This window comes from Cottoperca gobio, chromosome 2 (genome assembly GCF_900634415.1).
Source record: "Cottoperca gobio chromosome 2, fCotGob3.1, whole genome shotgun sequence".
In the NCBI taxonomy this organism is placed as follows: Eukaryota; Metazoa; Chordata; class Actinopteri; order Perciformes; family Bovichtidae; genus Cottoperca; species Cottoperca gobio.
The window spans coordinates 9,020,034-9,040,358 of NC_041356.1; the positions used below are offsets into that span (position 1 = coordinate 9,020,034).

Consider the following 20,325-nt stretch of genomic DNA (forward strand, 5'->3'; position numbering starts at 1 on the left):
GCTCCAGCTCGAACACTCGTACAGCGAGAGGTTGAACCAAGCAGTCACATTATGAACACTCCACAGTGAAAGACAGCAGCTTGGGATTAACATAAACGCAGACAGACATGACAAAGAGGCAAAGGAAACGCAAAAACAAACAGCAGATAAGGCAGGGAAGAGATAACGCACCCACAGACGATAGCAAGAACAAACAGCAGACGCATACTAAAAACTGAAATGGAAACAAACATGTCTGCTGCTCTCCGGGTGAACAATAAGAACAATTCTAGTAACTATTTAATGCAGAGCATTTGCATGTTATCCTCGTCACCTTAACTACATCATCACCCTCGCAGAATAATTCCCTAACCTACGCTTTTGGCCTGAGACACCTGCTCCTTGCCAGACAGCCGCCTGCATGCACACAGGGACAAACCAAGGGTACGTGTTGCTCAGCCAATTTTCGGTGTAACGTCAATTGGGAGAACGGCCAGCAAAAGCGGTCACATGATCAACAAGCCTTTAAAATCTTTCCTGGCAACAAGTTGCTCCTGTGGGATTAAAGCAAAAGCACTAAAGGCAACCACTTGGGTGATATTGCAACTGCTGTAATACATCTTTCTGCAACTTGTGCCACCTCGTCTGTACTCCCGCGCACGGTGTACTTCATTGTCTCAAGCACCTTTTTTTTTTTAAAGCTTTTATTTTAGGGTGATGTATCTTGAAGATTTCACAGTACAGCGTACTAACTGAATATGTGGCTGAACAGTTTCCTTTTTTGGAGGTGACTCACAGACTACCAACTACCTGGAGGGAAACATGAATAACAATCTTCTGTCTTTGGTATATTACCATTTATTAGAGGGGGATACTTGGCAGCATCTAGAAAAAAAACAAAAAACGTTTTAAATAAATCCCATTTTAAGTATTTATAAATGCAGTGTTTTGTTTATCAAAGACTCACACTTAAAAAATAATGTACTTATATCCCCAGATGATACTGGTTACAAGGCTTAATTATGTTCTTCATTCATTTGTCAAAATCAAAAATAAAGGCAAAGCAGTACTCTGATTCTGGAAGCGTAATTTGTCAGATATAAAATGACACAGCAGTCCTATAAATAGTGTTTAAATCAAGCAAGTTGACCTTTATTTTTTTTTATGAATGAATCAAATATGCGAGTAGAGCCAATTGAAGATAACCAATATGCCTCAGTCTGCTGTAATGTATTGTTTGCTTGTTTTACGCAATATATTTGGCCACAACCGCATTATAATGGAAATCCCTGCTGCCAGACAGCTGCCATGTTGGACCTAAGGACAGACTCTGGCTTTCGGTTCACGCTGCAGCTTTTTGGAGAGCTCGATAAACACCCGCAAACCCTTTTGTCATAGCCCCCCGAAACCCTGAGCAGATTTTCGAGCTTTTCTGCAATCACAATCTCCACACGGCCTCCGAGAGACATATTTGCCAAAAAGATAGAAGTGCGAGCGCCGCTGTCATTTTTTGATTATCAAGTCTGATGAGACAGCTACTGATGTGGGAGCAAATAGAGGGGATTACTGTGTTCTGCAGGACTCTGGTATATTCAGGCGTTTGCTATGGTCTAATCTCAGCTGTTTTAGAGATAGGAAGAACCAACATAATATTGATATCATATCTGATATTTGTATAGGTTAGTTTAGGCTTTGACAGGAGGGGGGGGGGAGATAGGGATGACATCCAATAAAGCATCCCAGGCTGAATTTAAACCCCCGGAGGTGCAGGTACAATGTGCATGATGTTCCTCTCTCACCAAATATAGGTTTATCTCCAGTCAGAAGATTTCCCAACACCGTTAAAAGTAGAGCAGACGGCATTGTGTTGGTCGCTCGATCCTAACTGAACCTGACACTGAAATATACCGGAGAGCTGCAGCACCCGGCTCTGATTGGCAGGCGGTGTCAGCTCCTCTGAATCATATGATGCAAACCTGCGAGTGGAGGCAGAGGAAACGTGTGAAATGAAATGCTGCGAAACCTGTATAAATCAAAAAGCATTTACATGGTTCTCTTGTCTTGTCATGCTAGTGCTAAAAATACAAGAGGCTTGTAAAAGTGAATGTTTACTGATTTTAAAGAACCCCGTGCTGCATAGAGTTACACATGCTGTTGTTATAATAGTATTTTCCCTCCGCTACGTGGTGTGACGTCCTTTTCTTGTAGGCCTCTTATGCATCATGAGATTTATTGATGTCTTTTTCCTTATTTATGTGGCCGCAGTGGAAATAAATGAGTAACGTCTTCAACATCCTGTGGTGCCTGATTTCCATATCACGACTTAAAAAAAAATGCTCGCATTGGTGGAGTGCTTTGCCTATTTTTATATCCAGGGATTTTATAGTCCCGTGAGGCTGTTTAATCAGAGTTAACTCTGTCTGGAATGGAATTACAGGGCAGCCCTTCTCCCTGAGCCCGCACACACACACAAACATTCTGTATATACATACAAACACTGACAATCCCCCCCTCAGCCCAGCCCACACCTACATGCACGCACATGGAGGCTCATAAAGTGCTCGCACTTTACGCTCTCACTCCAGACAGAGTGATAGAGGGTGGTGCAGAGAGTGATCAATATGTTTGTGCTATAAATAGCCGATAGCGCAGTGTGGTGCTAAGGAGGAGGGATGCAGGGGTAATATATTTGATGAGGGGGGAACCCAGTGGTGCTCAGCATGGAAATGTTGCTGCGAATTCACAAAAGCTTAGCCGGGGACGGGAGCACCACAGCTATGTGTTACCTGGCCGAGGCTTTGGAATGCATCTGGAACACAGCAGCGCAGTACCGCGTGACATATGGGAGCCATCCATATTGTGGAAGGGATATATTTTGAGAAAATGTTGTTCAACATAAAGGCAACAGACATTGAAAATACATATCAAACACAAGCCAATGTATGGGGAGATACCCCTGGTTTGGAAAGCTTTGAGTGACAGCACAGTGAATACAGCAACACAAGTGGCTTGGATGCTAACATTAGAATGTTAACAAAGACAACACCAATACACGTGGATGTTAGCATTCATTCTGTTTTTAGGGACTAAAGATTGATTCCCCAGTCCAGGAGGTTATGTTTGATATTAGATTAGGCTATGAAATGTGAAAAAAAAGGCACAAATTGCTAGTTAATGGCATGTGTAAAGATGTGGGGATCACCAATAACATGGGGAACCTTGGATTACCTCATTTAAGGGTGTGGGGAATTTAAATTAGTAGAATGCAATCGATAGCGACTGAGATACTGCACGTCAGTCTGAAAGTGGCAGACTGACCAACGCTGCTGGCCTGGCTACAAAGAAATAATAAATCTACTTCCTGTTGACATGAAATATCACCAATGGCAGTAGAATCGATACATAATCTGCCGCCACGTGTCATTGTGTTTACATAACCCGTGTACTTTTCTCTCGCACACAGTCTCACTTGGCGACGGTGTGAAATCACCTCTTGATATTTAGATAATACCAGGAGACGAGGCCAGCGGTTGTTCCCTCTATCATTTCCTCTCATTTTCCAGGAATGTCAACATGTCAATAACAACGACCAAACGCGCTATAATCAGATATATGGCGGGGAAAATGCTATTATCAGAAACCTGTTTGACACCATTAATTTCAAGGTGCATACACACGAACACACGCAATAACAAAAAAGGAAAAAGTCCCAAAAAACTGCCATTGAGTCAACTACACTTATTATGCAAATACGCTTCATCTGAACTGTAATCACAACAGACAAGGCCCCTCAGGGAGTGATGACAGATGTCAGCCCTTGATTATAAATGTCAGCTCGGAGAAGAGCGTTGTCCCGGCTGCCCAGACGCACTCGGGCCTTGATTTTTCATCCAGACATAAGCCTACATCTATGTTCTCATTAGTGGCGTGTAATCACCGCGTTAAGCACGCGTTGGCACCGTGTGATATTTCAGAAAATGATTTGTGATTGATGATCCCTGCAATGAAGGTGTTCAAGGAAGTGGTCACGTGGAGATGTCTTTAAAAAGAATTAGGGGGAAGCAGGAGGGCTTTTAATTAAAGGTAAGTCACCTGAAATAATACATAAGTAATCATTAATGAGGTAAATATAAAGTCACTTTAAATGAATGCTATATATCGGGGGTTGTGTCGAGTGTCCATGTGGGTAAGGGTCTCTGAATTGGAGAAAACAATTCCTTGCAGTGGGTGGCGGTGGGATGATTTATGCGTGTATACAGTTTTGGATGACGTCAGAGCCAAAGCACACGTCTCCATTAGAGAGCCTGTAATTGCGGTTCCATTTTTTTTTTTGTGCTCCCTTTGTGTTCTGTTGGTATGGAAACAGCCATCAGAGAAAAGAGTGAAACGCATGCGGGATGGACGTGGGACGTTCACATGAAAGCCAAAAAAAAACCAACCAAAGGTAATACAAATCCCATTCAGTAATTTAAGCTCCTCCTCCCATCTATCTGCTGGCAAAATATTAATAAAACTAATCTGCAGGCAATCCTTTCCCACCCAGCACGTGTGAAGATACGTGCAGGCTGATCATGCTAATCCTTGCCCTTTGGAAATGGATGCTGTATTCATACAAATGCACTACATGCACGTAACAAAAGTTGATATTATCAGCAATGCGTAGATATATTAAATCACACCTTTTGTGCAATTTGTTTATCAACAGGTACATTGTTACATTGAGTATTTTAGTTTATATACATCTCACATAAAACAATACAATTGCCCTCCTGGCCAATTTAGACCATCGCAGTTAAATTGTCAATCATAACATACTAACTTCATATGAATATTTTACATTCTCTGCAATCATGTATAAATCATTATACTGTGAGCAAATGCCAAGAGGTGCAATAATAGTCCCCTGTAATATGATTAAAATTGGTAAATGATTAAATGAGGTCTGATATTTTTATTTTGCTTGCTTATTTATTTTATCCCACCGACCAATTTCCGATTTTTTTTAAATGCTCTCCGTGCGTCATGCATATTCACTGCTTGACACTGTACATGTGATGCACCGCACATGTCTCTGATGCCCTGTTCGTGTCATGTTAGATATGCAGTGTGTTGAAAACATGAAATACAAGCACAGCTGTCTTGTGCTTTGAGTCTTACCCAGTGCATTGCTGAGGAGCAGTTTTTAAAGCTTGTTTCAGAGGTGGATTACATTTCTGGGTCTTAATCCCCTGTCTTCGGCCCATGGTGTTGGCTGTATTTAGGATTTCACAAGGGGGGAATCTAGGAATGTATTATTGAGCAGTCGCCCGCAGCTCTCCCCAGTCATGGAACACAATCACTTTAGACTGATGCTTTGTTTATACCTCTTGTTTTAAACAGCTTAAGTAGGCATCCTGTTGGTTCCTTTCTACCTCAGGTGGTTTCGCAGGAGAATATGTTGCATTCATGTGGTTTGAAAGTGGAAACAAAATGGAATTCACGGGCAATCTTATCACATTTACGTTCTCTTTAGAAAACGGGGCTTCATTTCAGTTTTAGGGTAGGAAGAGGGGCTCATCCATTATATGCACTTGTTCATTAGTATGGACACAAATGTCACATGATGCGTCACTCTATTCCCAAAAAAAGCTTTTATATAATCCTCTGAATATAGTTGCCCCACGTTTCTCACCATACTGTATATGCAGGACTGTGAATCCAAGTGGAACGGGAACATTTCCCTACTACTGTAGCGAGTGTCCTCGCCTCCTCGGTCACAGTGCGGTGTGGCAACACAACCCTTGAGAGCAGACAGTTGGAAAGAGATGCAGTCACAGTGTCGAAGATCATTGGCCGTGACCTTCCCTCTCCTCTCACCTCTTCCCCTTCAAATCCCTCTCTTCCGGAAGGAGGATCCAGAGTTGAGACTGTTCGATACTTGGCCTCTGACGCACTTGTAGTAGTAGAGCAAACATTAGCCAACAAGCACTTTAAGAAGTAGGTTGGTAAATGTGATGATATGTTTGTCTGCTTTTAAGAGCTGCAGTGTCTACTGTATTGAATTGAAGTTGAATTAAAAAATGGGAGACTCTCAAGGGACTCCTCCGACCTGCAGGGTGGGGGTTGCTGAGCCAGCATGTTTAGTGCTATCGCTGTAGTGCTTCATACTAGAGTCTATAACACAAAACTAACTGGCTCTAGATTCTAGAGTGTTTGAGTTTTAATACTTGATTGTTTTCATTCAAATAAGGTATAAGGTCAAGCCTAATGACCCTTTCCGCTGTCTCCATTTGTCAGATGACCCTTGCCGTGAAGGTCGTGGCGGTGTGTTCTTTGTTTCTAGCCCTTGTAAAGTATGTACCAGGTTTATTTTTGTATTCAGACAGAACACAATTACCATACAGGTAATTGCTCTTCCAAGAAAAGAAACATAGCATACCACTGCCGATAAGCCATCAAGATAACGTTTTCATCACTTGACTTTAAAAAAAACATTCAAATTCCACATAATGAACATATTCTCCAGTGCCGCAGACAGAATGTTGATAGACCATAGTCATTCAGTGTTATGACAGAGTGCCGATAATGTTTTAGTGTGTAGTTCATTTGTCATGCTCGATGTGCAATGGTTCCTTTCTCTGCAGTGCTGATAAGGGAGCTTTTCACTGAAAGGTGGATACTTTGAAAATGCACATCAGCTAAGGAAATCTGTAATGAAAAAAATAAAATGAATATGAAGCACCCTGTCCTCCGTTCAAAACGAATGTCCTTGAGCATCACCACCCTTTCAATTGTTTCAGCATAGTAGCTTAATGGAGAGCAGTGCAGGCTTGTGGTAGTGCTAAGCAGCTCTAATGAATCTTACTCCTGCAACTTTCCCCACTTGTTGTTGCCTTAAATAAGAGTCAGATAAAGAATACGTGTAAAATGCTACAAATGCAGAATTTGATTAGAAGCATTGATGGAAAAATAACTTATTTATTCCACCCTACACTAGCCTGGAGCCAAGTTGTCATCACCATTCAAGAGTTTTTGAAGCATTCTCCTGCATCCCACTGGCTACATTTGCGTTACTATTTGAATCAAGACATGACATTGAGCTGTGCCAATCAGAGGTTGTATAACAGCAGTATCCAGCCAAGTGCTCTGTCAATCAAAAGTGTTTGCAGGAGGTTCAGTGCTTGCTCAGGGCCATTGTTGATCTTAAACTCTTTATTATTTATTTCAGACACTGAAATGTAAATTCTAAAGAGGATCAAGTGTATGTCTTGAAGTCAGATTGTTTTTTTTTATTACAACCAAGGTAACTTAGTGACTCATTTGCATGCCTAACAACAAACTGACTCACTTTCTGTGTGAGGAAATAAACACTCCAATGATTCTTTATCATTCAGCATTGGCTATAACCAATAAAACTGTTAAGTTTGTATTCCAATCGGAAAGTAGAAACTAAGACTCCCGGACCTAACCTAGCTTGCTCACAAAAACAAAAGACTGGGCCATTGCGGCAGCTACACTTCAGTAGGGTTAGCGTGACGCGCTTCATGTAAAAGAGAAACTGCTTGTAAATTGGGTTGACTGTTAAAGAGGTAACCCTGAAGATCCCTAGATACATTTATTTCAATTGAACCCCATCGGTCACTGGGTCCGAATGTCATACTTCTATATCATAAAACTTTAATTATTCTTTTCCTATTACCATTCTCCTTTTTTGGGAGCTGCTTTTATCTTCTCTTTCATGAGCAGTGCTGACAACATCTGGTCCGTTAGCCATTTTTTCACAGTCCTTTTGGGAGGCTCACCGTGGCAGCAGGTCTAAAGAGCAGACCGCACGTCGCCTTCCCGGCTCCACCTTGGGGAGGTGCACCTGTCGTCCGGCCTGCTGAGAGACGTTGTAATCTCTGAAAAGTCTGGGGTTGGCTCCGGGTTCTGCGTCCACTGGGACGTGTTGCTGTAAGAACAACCTCCTGGTGGGGCATGAAGGTGGCTGACCCGACACCCTTGGATTTACCTCGTGTGGACTCAAAGTCTCATATTAGTTTCCAATGAGATGCTGTCGACAGCATATTTGCTAAAAAGCGCATTATTATGTGGTATGATTACTTGCACAAAAAGTGGCATTGAAATGGATGAGGAAAGTTCAAGGCCATCTTTGAAAACGCTGATGACGGCTGAACCACTTCACCGACTTCCTGTCAGACAATTAAGATAACAGAATGGAGTCTTAGGGCTTTCTCGCTATCCATTCTACCTAACCTTAACGGCCGTTTGAAAATGGATTGATGAATTAAAGGAATGAGGCTTTTAATGTGAAAGTTACATTAGAAACCTTTTAGCTACATTCATGCAGGATTCAAAACTGCTTCTATAGTTCTGAGTCTTTCACAATTTATCCGATATTGTGTTTCTTTCCACCTATTTAAAGCTGATAATGAAACGCTAATTGCCTAACCCCTTGCACTCTGCTTGTGCAACAGCGATGAACAAACTATTGAGTATTCATTCTAAATGCCAGAACCCATACCTGCAAAAGGAACGACACAAATGGATAGTGGTGTGAGATGGCAAACTGGGGACCTATGATCTGCTCATGCATCATTTTAAGTGACACATTGCTCAATACAGGTATTCCCTATCGGGAAATCAATACGCCCATTGAAAAAATAACAGTGTTAACGTTGAGATAGAAGGAAGAATTTATCTAAAATAATGTCTGAGTATAAACACCTGAGGTTCTTCAAGGGGAACAGACTTTCTTTGTACTTCACTCCTTATTTTTTTTTTGTCCATTTTCTTTGCAATATGCTGGATAGCTGTAGGGTACTATGAAGCTCGGATGTGAGGGTGTATTAATGGAAAAAAGCACCCGCACCAAAAACCATTTATCAGATCACACCGTGGCTACCTGACACGCGGAATAGAGTGTGCGTGCATTGTGCCTACCTGGTTGTGTTTATGAGTCTTTGTGTGTGTGTGTGTGTGTGTGTGTGTGTGTGTGTGTTTCCATTTAAGTGTTGCCGGTGTGACACATTCATCACAGGGGACATAAATGAGCTGAACTCAAGCTGTGGAAGGGCACAAGGGGAAAAGAATGGGTGTTAACTGTGGAGAAAAAAACCATAAGGAGATGGAGAAGAAGAAAAGATGGAAAGGTACTCTAAATGCTCAAACAGGAGCATAAGTGATAAGAAAGTGTGCGTGTTGCTTGTGTGTGTGTGTGTGTGTGTGTGAGAACGTGTGAGTGCTTAACGGGGCTTAGTCAGAGAGTCGGTGGAGAAATGCCTCTCGTACTGGCTCCAAGGAGCCGCCATCCCCTTCTGCATCACTTCGCTTGAAGGTCACAGTATGCCAGGATGCAGTTTTACTGCGGCTCAGGTGCCTCAAAGTGTGAAGAGTGAAATCTCCACACTTCTGTTGGATTATTAAAAGGGACCTTTTACCTTCCACAGAAGCTCCAAAAATATGTGCACAAGGTTTTTTCTGTGCTGCAGAAGCAACTAATAAGCAATATTAGAGTCCGTATTAGAGGGCGTAATTTCCAATGGGGATGGTGTAGTGAATATATTATTTATGCCCCCCCACTGCTCCAATGTGTTTGCTTTAGTCACTAAATTCTCTCTAAACTATACCGCACAATTAATTCAATTCATATAATACTTAAGTCATGCTTTAGTTGCTACAAGCACATATTGTAATGCAAAAACTGCCCATGTTTAATAAAAAACAAGTATATTGTCAATTAATATTTTCCGGAAACATTTTTAATTAACATTTCCTCAATATGTAGAAAAAGTAATAATAATGCTGGGGGCATTATGTTTCCGTCAAAACGTATTTGCTCTTGCAAATTAGTCATTTCTACTAAATATTATATATATAGATAGTTTCAGTAATCAAGTTAATCCAATTAAAAAATTCTACTTGTGTACGTGAGTTCTTGTGACTAAGTCTTTTGACTCGTTATGAATGAATTGTATTAAGTTCCGAATACAATATGATCAGCGCGTTAGCAGATGTCCCAGCGTGCGTCGTTTGAGAGTTAAAACTCTTCACACATTGGTGTGTTTTTGTAATTTGAAACAAACACGACATGATGGAAACTTGCTGTGTGTCTTTTAGTACACGTTGAATTAACTCCCTCTTACGTTTTGGCAAACAATGAAAAAGCATAAACCAAAGAAGCGCAGTGTGTCGATGGAAATGCATGTTGCTTTCAATGAGACGGATTATTGGAGCCTGTTGAGGTCATGTTGGAAATATAATATAGTGGACATCACTCTTATTCTGACATGCAGTTGCCATGAAAACCCAATGATGATGACAATCTGTGATGCACAATATCAAACGTCTGCCATTTTTTTTTTACCCTTACCCGATCAACCATCTGAGCCATTCCAGTCAGGACAGCCATTACTGACTATGAGCTCTATAATGGCACCGATAATTCTGCCACACAGCCTTCTCTCCAAGCTGTTCATCCAGCAGTATTTCAATCAACCAGCTTTCAATAACGGGCTAAACGCTGCCATCACTCAATGCACTCTCCCCCTAAACAGACACTTCTATGATTTATTTCCTATTTACGCTCTCCTCTCAAAGTCATATAATACTTTTAATCCTCTGCTGTAAACACACCTTCATTTCATTTGTTACAAAAATAAAAGTCCAACACTTCTCACCACTTTCTAATAAATTGCCCTCGTGGGGTTTTGAAAATAATATCAATCGAGGAATATCTGTTGATCCTCTTTAAGTTAAGGGTAATTAAGTGCTTTTGTTCCTATCTCACACCTAAGCCTTGCTGGAGACGCGGTCCATCTCCATCTAAAAAAAGTAGATAAGGCTATATCGTTGACGTGTCAGGAGATCCTTTTTGGAGCAGGAGAAATTGTAGCCCACGCTTTTATTTTTTAAACTCTGGCTGGCAGCAGTTCTAAACTCCTGGAAGAACCCAACTAATCACCACTTCACATCGGGGTGCGGGGTGCGGGGGAGCAGGCGAGCTTAAAAGAGAAAGAAAAGACAAAAACAATCATAAAATAATACAAAAAGAAATCCTCACCTCCTGCCAGCTCATCACAGCAAGTGCAGCCTCAGCAGCCGCCTATGCTAAAGCGCTCTGAAGATTATGCAGACACCAAAGAACGCTCGGAGCGCAAACAGCTGGCTCGGCCTTACCGAGGATCATGAAGAGTCTTCTGATCTTTCTAATATATTCGGTAATTACTGATATGTGTCGACACTGTATGTGTGTGTTGGAGGTGAATATGGCGGCAAATTAATTCCAAACGTGTCCTCGTGTGCACACGCATTGGCACCCTTCTGACCCTTTAAAGATGCAAAATCCTCATAAGCGCACTGATTCACGGTTAACTTGTCCGATGTGCATTTCACCTAAAGAAGCGACTCCTCCACTTTACTGTCGGCCCCCGAGAGCAGCGTGTTTATGCTGCAAAGCTTCAGGGCTCACTGTGAATAACCCGCTCCACCCATCTGATCGCGCTGTGTAAAGTTCATGCACTGCTCCACTCTTTCTACAGCAGTTGTTAAGGAATCGGTAATGACACCCTCTGGTTAATATCATTACCATCTCATCTCATCTCCACATGTTTTATACATTTTGCGCGTCTGATATCCAGGAAACATCATCTACATGCACACGTGCGCCCTCCGGGTGTTTTACGTCAATACTTTGTCAAATCAAACAACACCCACACAGTCTTGATGAATAACGTTACATAAGGATGTTTTTTCATGACTAAATATGCGATCAATAAAAAAAAAAAACGATATAAACAACGATTTTAGTTGTTGTTGTTGTACTTTTCAACGACACATGTATTCTGGTGATTCTTTTGTTGTTGTTACATTTGAGCAAATGACATCGCTGATCCATGTCGTCGCATACATCGTGCGAGGTCAGTAAGCGATTACACAGTATGTGTGAAAACACATTAGATCATGAGGTTTGATGGTCACTGGGTTGTGTGACGGGCCTCGTATTGATTGAACTGGAATTCCATCAAGTTCCCAAACAGGCAAGCGAAAGGGAAGGGAGTGTGCAGATAAAAATGACTGCTTCGTATCGATCAGCAAACCATAGAACGCACGGACGACAACAGAGCACGGAGAAAGTTCAAGCGCAGGCAGCCAGAAATAATCAAATTGAACAACTATAATATTGACCCAGATGTAGATCTTGAAAGGTTGGTAATTTGCTGCAGCTTTTTACTGCTAATGTGTGCTGTAATAGATTAGAGTGTAGAAAGAAGCTCACGTGTCTGTTTTCTCTCAACTATATCATGGTAACAACTTTCCTTTGTATCCCCTGTGTGCTGCTATCCACATACATATTTTATAATTGTATCACCAAGTGCTTGTGATGCATCACTCACACATCTACTACAAAGAGTTGGTAAGATTGTGCAACACGTCTGAAATCTGTGAAACTTGCATTAAAAGAGAAAGCTTTTTTTTTCTCCTTATATTAATGACATAATTCCACTCAAACTATACGATTAATACCTCTTTTTTTAAAACTATATGCACAAGGGAAGGGGTTTGATGTAGTGGCATTAGGGCTGTTACGATATCAGATATCAAAATAACTCACAATAACAATGTGATCGCGATGTCTGTGGGATATTTGAAGAAGTCGAATGTGTTTATTGTGCATTTTGTCTCTTTTCTTTGCCAATTAATTGCACTAAAAATACAAGCGTAAAGAGGATTTAATAATTCCACAATATTAGCATATGTGTATCATTAACATCATATTAATATTTCATTTTTTAGCATCAATACTGGTACACTGCAGCTGTCTGTCACAGTTAGCAAAGTCTATCTAATTTGCCACAAAAACAACAGATGGAAGCACGTCTTCCACAGAAAGTGAATCCGAAGATGGGTTCAAAGACGTGACACTCGTGGGACGTTCCTGCACCGTGTTCCTCTTCTCTGACGTTTGAACAGCCCCACAGTAGAAACATCACTCGTAAAAACTAAGTCCCAGCCATCGCTCTCTATGTTATCGTTCTCGGGTTTTTATGGGTCCAAGTGCAGTTTTGCTTTGGTCAGGTGATAACAAACCGGGCAGGGGAGAGGATACATCTGTCTGCCGTTTGGCTGTGAAACATTGAGTCAGCTAAAAGGTTTAAGCTCCGTCAGCACCCTGCAGTGCCTTTACAGTTTAATACAGAGAGCTGAGACGGGCTATCAGACGGGGGGCTGCAGCTGCAACATTATAAAACACATCCATTCACACAAACACAAAGACAGAAGGACCACTGTTGAGCTTTACATGTTCTAGCGCCTCAACTGTTCCGCTGGTTATACTTCCTGTAAGATGACCCTAGAACAGGGGTCGGGAACCTTTCTGGCTGGGAGAGCCATAAAAGCCAAATATTTTTTTATGTATTTCCTTGAGAGCCATATATTTAATAGATTTGAATGCAACTTTATGCGTGCATTTTTTAAGAATAACACTTCTCGAGTACTAATAGCGGCATCAGTGTTTCATTGAACACGTGCTCTTTTATTAAATAAACTAAACGCTTACGTTATTTATCTCATTTATGAGCACGTTTCAGTGTTTACTGCACGGGTGTCAAACTCAAGGCAATTCTATCCGGCCCGCGAGAAAATATCATATGTCTGTCATAACTGGCCCGCCGGTTTTGGTAAATCAATGCATGGCACAACCACGGGGAAATACATTCGAGGAAGTAACTAAATATGTGAATGGAATGAAAGTTTTTGGAAGCAAAGGGAAACACACCACAGATCTCTGGGACGATGTGAGCTGGCCTGTTTGTGCGACATAACGAAGCCTCTCACTGTTAAACCTGCAGCTTCAGGGCCGTGTGATCACGGACATGTGTGATGCAGTGAGAGCTTTATAAGCCGAGCTGCCCGTGGCAGACTCTGATGCAGCAAGGAAACTTTGGTCACTACGTGTTTCCAAACACTGACAAACATCTCCACCGCTGTGTTCCCGACAGCATTCTGCTGATCAACTGAGACCATTTGCCGACTTTGCAGCTCAGATATTTAAATTGAACTGCTCAACAATCCGTCTGCAGTTGACTTAAATATGTTCCATATCTTTTTGCACTTTATCCAACATGTGTACCCTGTTCAATACATGTGGACCGTGTTTGGCCCTCGACGTAGTCCCAGTTTTTAATGTTAGCCCTCTGTGATTGAGTTTGACACCCCCAGTCTACTGCTTGCTTTGTGCAGTTTCTCCTCTGCTCGGTTTCGCGACGGGCGGGGCTCCGCCCCCTACACACACACGTGTGAACACACCTTCACCTACAGCCAGAGACAGAGCGGAGGAAAGGAGAGGGGAGAACTAAAAACAAATCCGCTGCTAAATGTTTTACTTTAAAATGACACAATATAATTATTTATTACCTGTTAATCATGTTAAATGTCAGCTCAAAATTATCTGCGAGCCATATTGCGTTATCGAAAGAGCCATATATGGCTCGCGATCCATAGGTTCCCGACCCCTGCCCTAGAAACTAGCTGTACATGTGTAATCCATCACAGTGATTTTATATGTTATACCACAATGTTACATTTTAACATTTGCACGCGGACTATTTTTTGGCGAATCTAAAAAAGACTTTCCCGAGATCAGAGAATTGTGCAGGAGCAATTTACCTTTATTATCTCAACAGTAATGCCGGCTGCCACATGTTGATAGTGTAATGATACTCCAAACTATTTTGGATTGCTGCTGCTGCCTCATTTTTTTGTTTGCTGTTGATTTCAAGGGTGAATTCAGACAGACGGGAACAAATTCAGCAGGCGAGCAAAAGAAGTCACAGAAAAAAACAAAGGTAAACACAAATTAGGTCAAACTTGGTGCAGTAAAGGCTGACATGCACTGACTTTTCTTTCTCAAATATGAGTTATTAGACCCCTGTACAATCTCTATAAAATATATGGAGTTCCCATTTAACATAAACCTTGAACACAGATGCACAACCACGAATGAAAAGGTTCCCACAGAAGATATAATATGCACACTTTTTGAACAGGAAATACAAAGTAAGGAGCTGTTCTAAAACATGATTGACAATGTCCTATCACCTGGTTCATATGCAGTATTGCCATTTATTTTCATACAATCTGATTTTCGGTTGTCGACTTCGAAACCCTCAGCCTGTTCGCTCGCAGTCGCACACAAAGCAATACCCCAGTTTCCCTCAACCATATGTCTGCAGGAGCTTTCTGCCAGTGGCACAGTTTCAATAACAAGCCACAGGCCGGCCGCATGACGTATTCCCCCTCTCATCCTTTTGTATTCTGTTGAGTCGTGTGCTTACTCATCCCTTGTATCTTCAGTGGAGCTTGTGTTTTGTGTTCCACTGGAAATATGACAAAGAATTCAAACGACTCAGCCGGCTGGTGCAGTTATTGTCATGGAGTCACAATGGCGCAAGTTGAATCTCAGTTCATCTGGTTAATTTTATGCAGTTTTTTTGTCCCTCGCCGCTCTGTGTGCTCACATTTGTGCAAAGGGGGCATGGAGAAATGGCCTGCTCGAGGCTCCGGTTTATCAGCTTCTCTAGTCTGTGATTGTGATTGCTAATGGATCCTCGAGAGGTCTGGCGACGATCAAACAGCCTCGGATGAAATGTGCACAAATAGCATTAATGAAGTGTTACAAACAACGTCTTACTTCCATTCTCGGAGCACCTCAAAGCTGCACGCGGCTACTGATGCATGGGGAAGGTTGCCATAACACACTGGTGAAGACATTGTGTCTTTAGTGTTGATTGACAAATGATGTTAACCACGGAACAATTCTGCATAGCCTCCCCCACCGTCTCTGGTCCAATTACCTCCTGTGAAACTGAAGCACGACGCATAGCTGGCTGCTCATATGATTCACGGGCAGATAAGAGATTGAACTTGACAGGGTACAAGGAAATGCACATGTGGTGCAAGCATAAGTGTGATGTTTGCATCTCAGGGAATTTATTTCACGCTCTTATAAATGCGTCAATAGAATGTAGCTTGCAAAGGAAAAAGAAAGTGTTTCTGTGAAGCTCCACTTAGGCACACATGCAATGTGGGCTCAATACTATGTGTATAATGATAATGCTAACATGTTCAGCATGTCTAAGGTGTCTAATGAGCTTGACCTTGAGTGTCTTCTAATTCTAGAGGACATGAGCAAAGACTTGATGCTACATCCTGTGATGACACTTGAGACAGTGAGGACTCCTGAGATTGCGAAAGGTTTTTCCAGGCCAACAAAGGAGAATGTCCTTCACTCACTAAATCACGAAATCAATAAATATCATCATATCTGTCAAACCTTACATCCTGCAGGGATGAAGATTTATTTACGAGATAGACTTAAAGTACATTCTTCCTTTCAACGTTGTCACCATTTGATCTCATGACTCACTTAGTTGCATATTATCATTCTCATGGCGCTCTACGATTGTGCAGCCCAGGCTTGGGATGGTTCATCTGAAGAGTGTGTTACAGTAGTTAAGTGGCCTTTTTAAAGGTTAGTTAATGTATGTCAGTCTCCACAGTCCTGTGTTGTGCAGCTACAACAGGCCAAGGGCACATGTTTATTTTAGCTGTCAAGATTAAGTAGGTCTCAGTGAAAGGTTAAAGCCAGCAGGTCAACACACAAAGGCTGATGGATGTCTGCTGCCTGCAAAGGAAGACGCCATACAAGCAATAGGAGACACTTGAACGGAGACAAATAATCTCGAGGTTACAGTCGTACATCTTTAGTTTTTAAGGGACAAGGACCAGCATATAGGGAGCTGGCCAAAACCGGGGCAAGACAGAAGGTCACGGCGAATTTAAAGTATGCTGTGGCTCAGGAGTTGGAGTGGTTGTCCACCTGTCAGAGGGTCGGTGGTCGATCCCCAGTCCCTGCAGTCAGCATGTCAAACTGTCCTTGGGCAAGATACTGAACCCCAATTTCCCGATGAATGTGTGTGAATGACGAGCTGAAGTGCACATTGTATGGTAGCTTGTATGATTGCCTCTGACTCTGTATGAATGGGTGAATTCTGACATGTATTGTAAAGCGCTTTGAGTGATCACAAAGATGGGAAAAAGCGCGATATAAAAGCAGTCCATTTATCATTCATTTGGGAATGGGAAACACGGACCATTAGATCAACTCAAACTTGAGATGACAGCACCGTCATCAGACTACGCTACAAGTCTTCAAGGGGACAAACACTCTCTGACTTTCAGTGTAGTTCAGCACTCTTGATCCGGAACAAAAGGAAGGACAGAAAAATCCATTGTTGCCTTTTTAGTTCACAGCTTCAGTGACCTGTGGACGGAAGTCAAAACCCAGTTAAATGTGATGATGCAAGTCATGCTGCTCTCAACCAAAATTGCTTTATTCATGGTCTAGGTAAATGAGAATTCTTATAAATGTCACATGTATCACTTTATAGCACATTTTCTTCTTTAAAGTGCACCGGCACTTTCCCAGCTTTTCAGGAGCTTTTCACAATCTTCAAGTGCTTCCCCCTTCTACACCATAGAGATCCATTGAAACACATGTTGCGTCGAGCTTGAGTTTCTTTCATAGTCCCATTCAGCTAGTGTATAATTTGTAACATGAATGTATCAAAAGTCGCATACTGGTATTTTATTGGACCATAAAATGCAATCGCCTGTGGAGTGTTCAAGCCATTTGCAATACCAAGGGGCAGATCGCTACCAACTGGAAGCCTGCTCGGGCTGGCTCTAATGATTTCCAAATTAGAAAACTGCATGGGACGGTTTAAGTCTGGAACGAAATTTGGTTAATAAATGAAAGTCTAGTTTATCTGCAGGATTACAGGAAACCCGTGTTTGATAGCAGAAAAAAAAACGACCGTGATTGGGATACAATTCCTATTAAGATGAAGAATTAAGAAATAGTTCCAGATGAGATCTTAAACTGCCAATGTACCAACTGTATGTTAGCTGTAAGCTTAGCTAGCATGAAGCCACAGACCATGCCCATTGTCCTACAACAACAATAGCACACATTTGTTTTTAATTCATATGATTCAGTCATGTCCAATGCTTTTAAGAGCCTTTAGCATAAAGCAGGTTAAGATCCCAGTTAGAACGCTGATGTGTCATTGCATTAACCTAATCATGTCCATCACTAAACGTAAGACTCTTGCTAAACTCGTGCTAATAGCTGCCAATGTACACCAGACAAATGGGACATGTCATTGCACAGCGACTCAGTAGGAGCTTGGAGAAGACATTCCTCAGGGAAGGACCACTACTGTGCCAATGGACTGAATTTGGTGACAAACATTGCTGGTGAAGTGCGGTGTTGAGGTTTTTTTTGTGCAATAGCAAAAGTCTTTGGGGGAATAAATCTTTCCAGAATGGTACCATTCTGAAAGTATGAATACTGTATTTCCAAATAGAGTTATGTTATTTTATTCAACATGATTTCATGGGGAAAAATGAGCGTGGTAATCTGCAGAATAAACCATTTTTACATCCTGTATTACAGGCATTGTACTATTGGACTTGTGACAAGTGCACAGCATGGAGCTTTACTTTTTCCTGCTCCCTTTCCTTGTTGGTAATATCAGACTGAATTGAATGTTCTGCCTTGCCAGTTCACACTCACACACTACTAAATATGATTTGCATTCTCATTTCACAGATGAAACTACAGCTCATGAAGAGAATAGACACAGACGGTGGAGGTTTTGAAGGTTCCCCAAGACTGGAGAGTCGTCACGGTGGCTTTGCTCCTCACACTGTAAGTCTTCGTTATTGCCTACCTTTCCCGGGTTATTTGTATCCATCACTTGCACACACGGAAATCCCGCAAGTTTTGATGACTACTTTTAAAATCCAGGTACCCAGGTAAATCACTTTACACCACCTCAACAATGACACAAGACTGTTCTGTGGCTTTGAACGGCTTAGCTTGAGGACAATGTTTTTTGAAAAGGGAAAATACATTTCTCAGTGAAGAGAAAAGCAACACATTTGACACTCGTGTTGCCAGACACAGCGATGAGGACGTCGCGATCCCGTCTAAATCCGCAGCATCGTGAGCGTGTGGGTTGATGTTTGAAACAGACTCTTACAGTCTGTTTTTTTTGATCATCATTGTTGTTGTTTTTTGTGTGGGAATCTCAACAGACGTGATTATATGGCTGATAGCGTTCCTTTGAGGTACTTGTACTTTATCTGAGTATTTCCACTTGATGCTACCTTATACTTCAGAGGGAAACTATTGTACTCCACTAGATTTATCTGACAGCTAGTTATTTTCCAGACGTTATGTTAAAAAAGATAAGCTTTAAAAATCGAATGCATTGTTTAAACCCGTGGCAGAAGCAGAGCCCTATGAGTTATTATTTCTCCTCTAAACTTCCCAGATGGTTTAATTTCAAAACGTATGGAAGTCCTGCGACCTCTGAGGCCTGACCCCGAGGTAAAGACCCCCGCTACCTGACTGTAAAGTATTTCAAACTAGTGCTACGTACACATTGATCCGTCACTAACACTGAGATCGCTTCTTTACTTTTATTTTTGAATGCAGGATTGTTTTCATGTTATGAGAGTATTTTTACAATATTATTTCAGACTGATAATGGACACTAATGCGTCACACGCAACAAATAATAATGAGAAATAACTTAATCATACGTGCACTTTAAAGAATCACAATAATTAATGAACTGGGCTATTATTTAAATGAAAACATTTGCAATTACAACATTGGTTTAATCTAACGTCTAGATACGAACAACAGTTGAAAATGTACATGTCGACCTTTTCAAAGTGTGCTCTCGTATGTTTTTATGCTTTAATTCTAAAGGACATTTGTACGTAACTAATTAAAAGAATAGTTTCAACTTAAGTGCATTATTGTTTTTAATGTAAAAGGCCAAAAATGGTAAATAAATGGTCCAAGGTCATTAATTGTCTCTTCTCACCCACCCTCACTAATTTTGCATTTGATTGTTTGTGAGTAATCAGCTTGCCAATGATGCATATTGCAAAGGGACTGAGAGTAGAGAGAGTGCGGATAGAGAACAAGTGGGGAATTGAGAGAAATAGCGATGGGGAGGAATAAGGAAGCTAAGAACAGCATGTGTTGTATCTCCCCAGCCGATATGTGGTGAGAGCTACATGGAAGCCACCGCTAAGCTCCCTGAGAATGTCGCCATCACCCACTGGGGAAGCGGAGTAATTACAGACAGCTCTTGTCCCCATTTGCCTACAGTAATAAGCCTAAATGCCTGGCAGATCAGCCGCTAGATAATGAAGATTCACCGAGTGTGGTGAGAGCTATCTTTTGTAGTTAACATTACATGCTAGTGGCTTTGAACACACTTGCCC

General features: G+C 41.6%; 2 protein-coding genes across 10 annotated transcripts in view; one reads left to right on the forward strand and one right to left on the reverse strand.

Annotated features, from left to right (window-relative positions):
• slitrk5 (SLIT and NTRK like family member 5) overlaps window positions 1–20,325 on the reverse strand; it is a 427,390-nt gene that overhangs the window by 364,324 nt on the left and 42,741 nt on the right. The window lies entirely within an intron of this gene.
• spry2 (sprouty RTK signaling antagonist 2) overlaps window positions 1–20,325 on the forward strand; it is a 350,030-nt gene that overhangs the window by 142,824 nt on the left and 186,881 nt on the right. For all 9 annotated transcript variants that reach the window (XR_003833277.1, XR_003833276.1, XR_003833275.1 and 6 more), the window contains one exon: window positions 18,632–18,730. The gene's annotated coding sequence lies outside the window, so the exon portion shown is untranslated. The remainder of the gene's footprint in view (window positions 1–18,631; window positions 18,731–20,325) is intronic.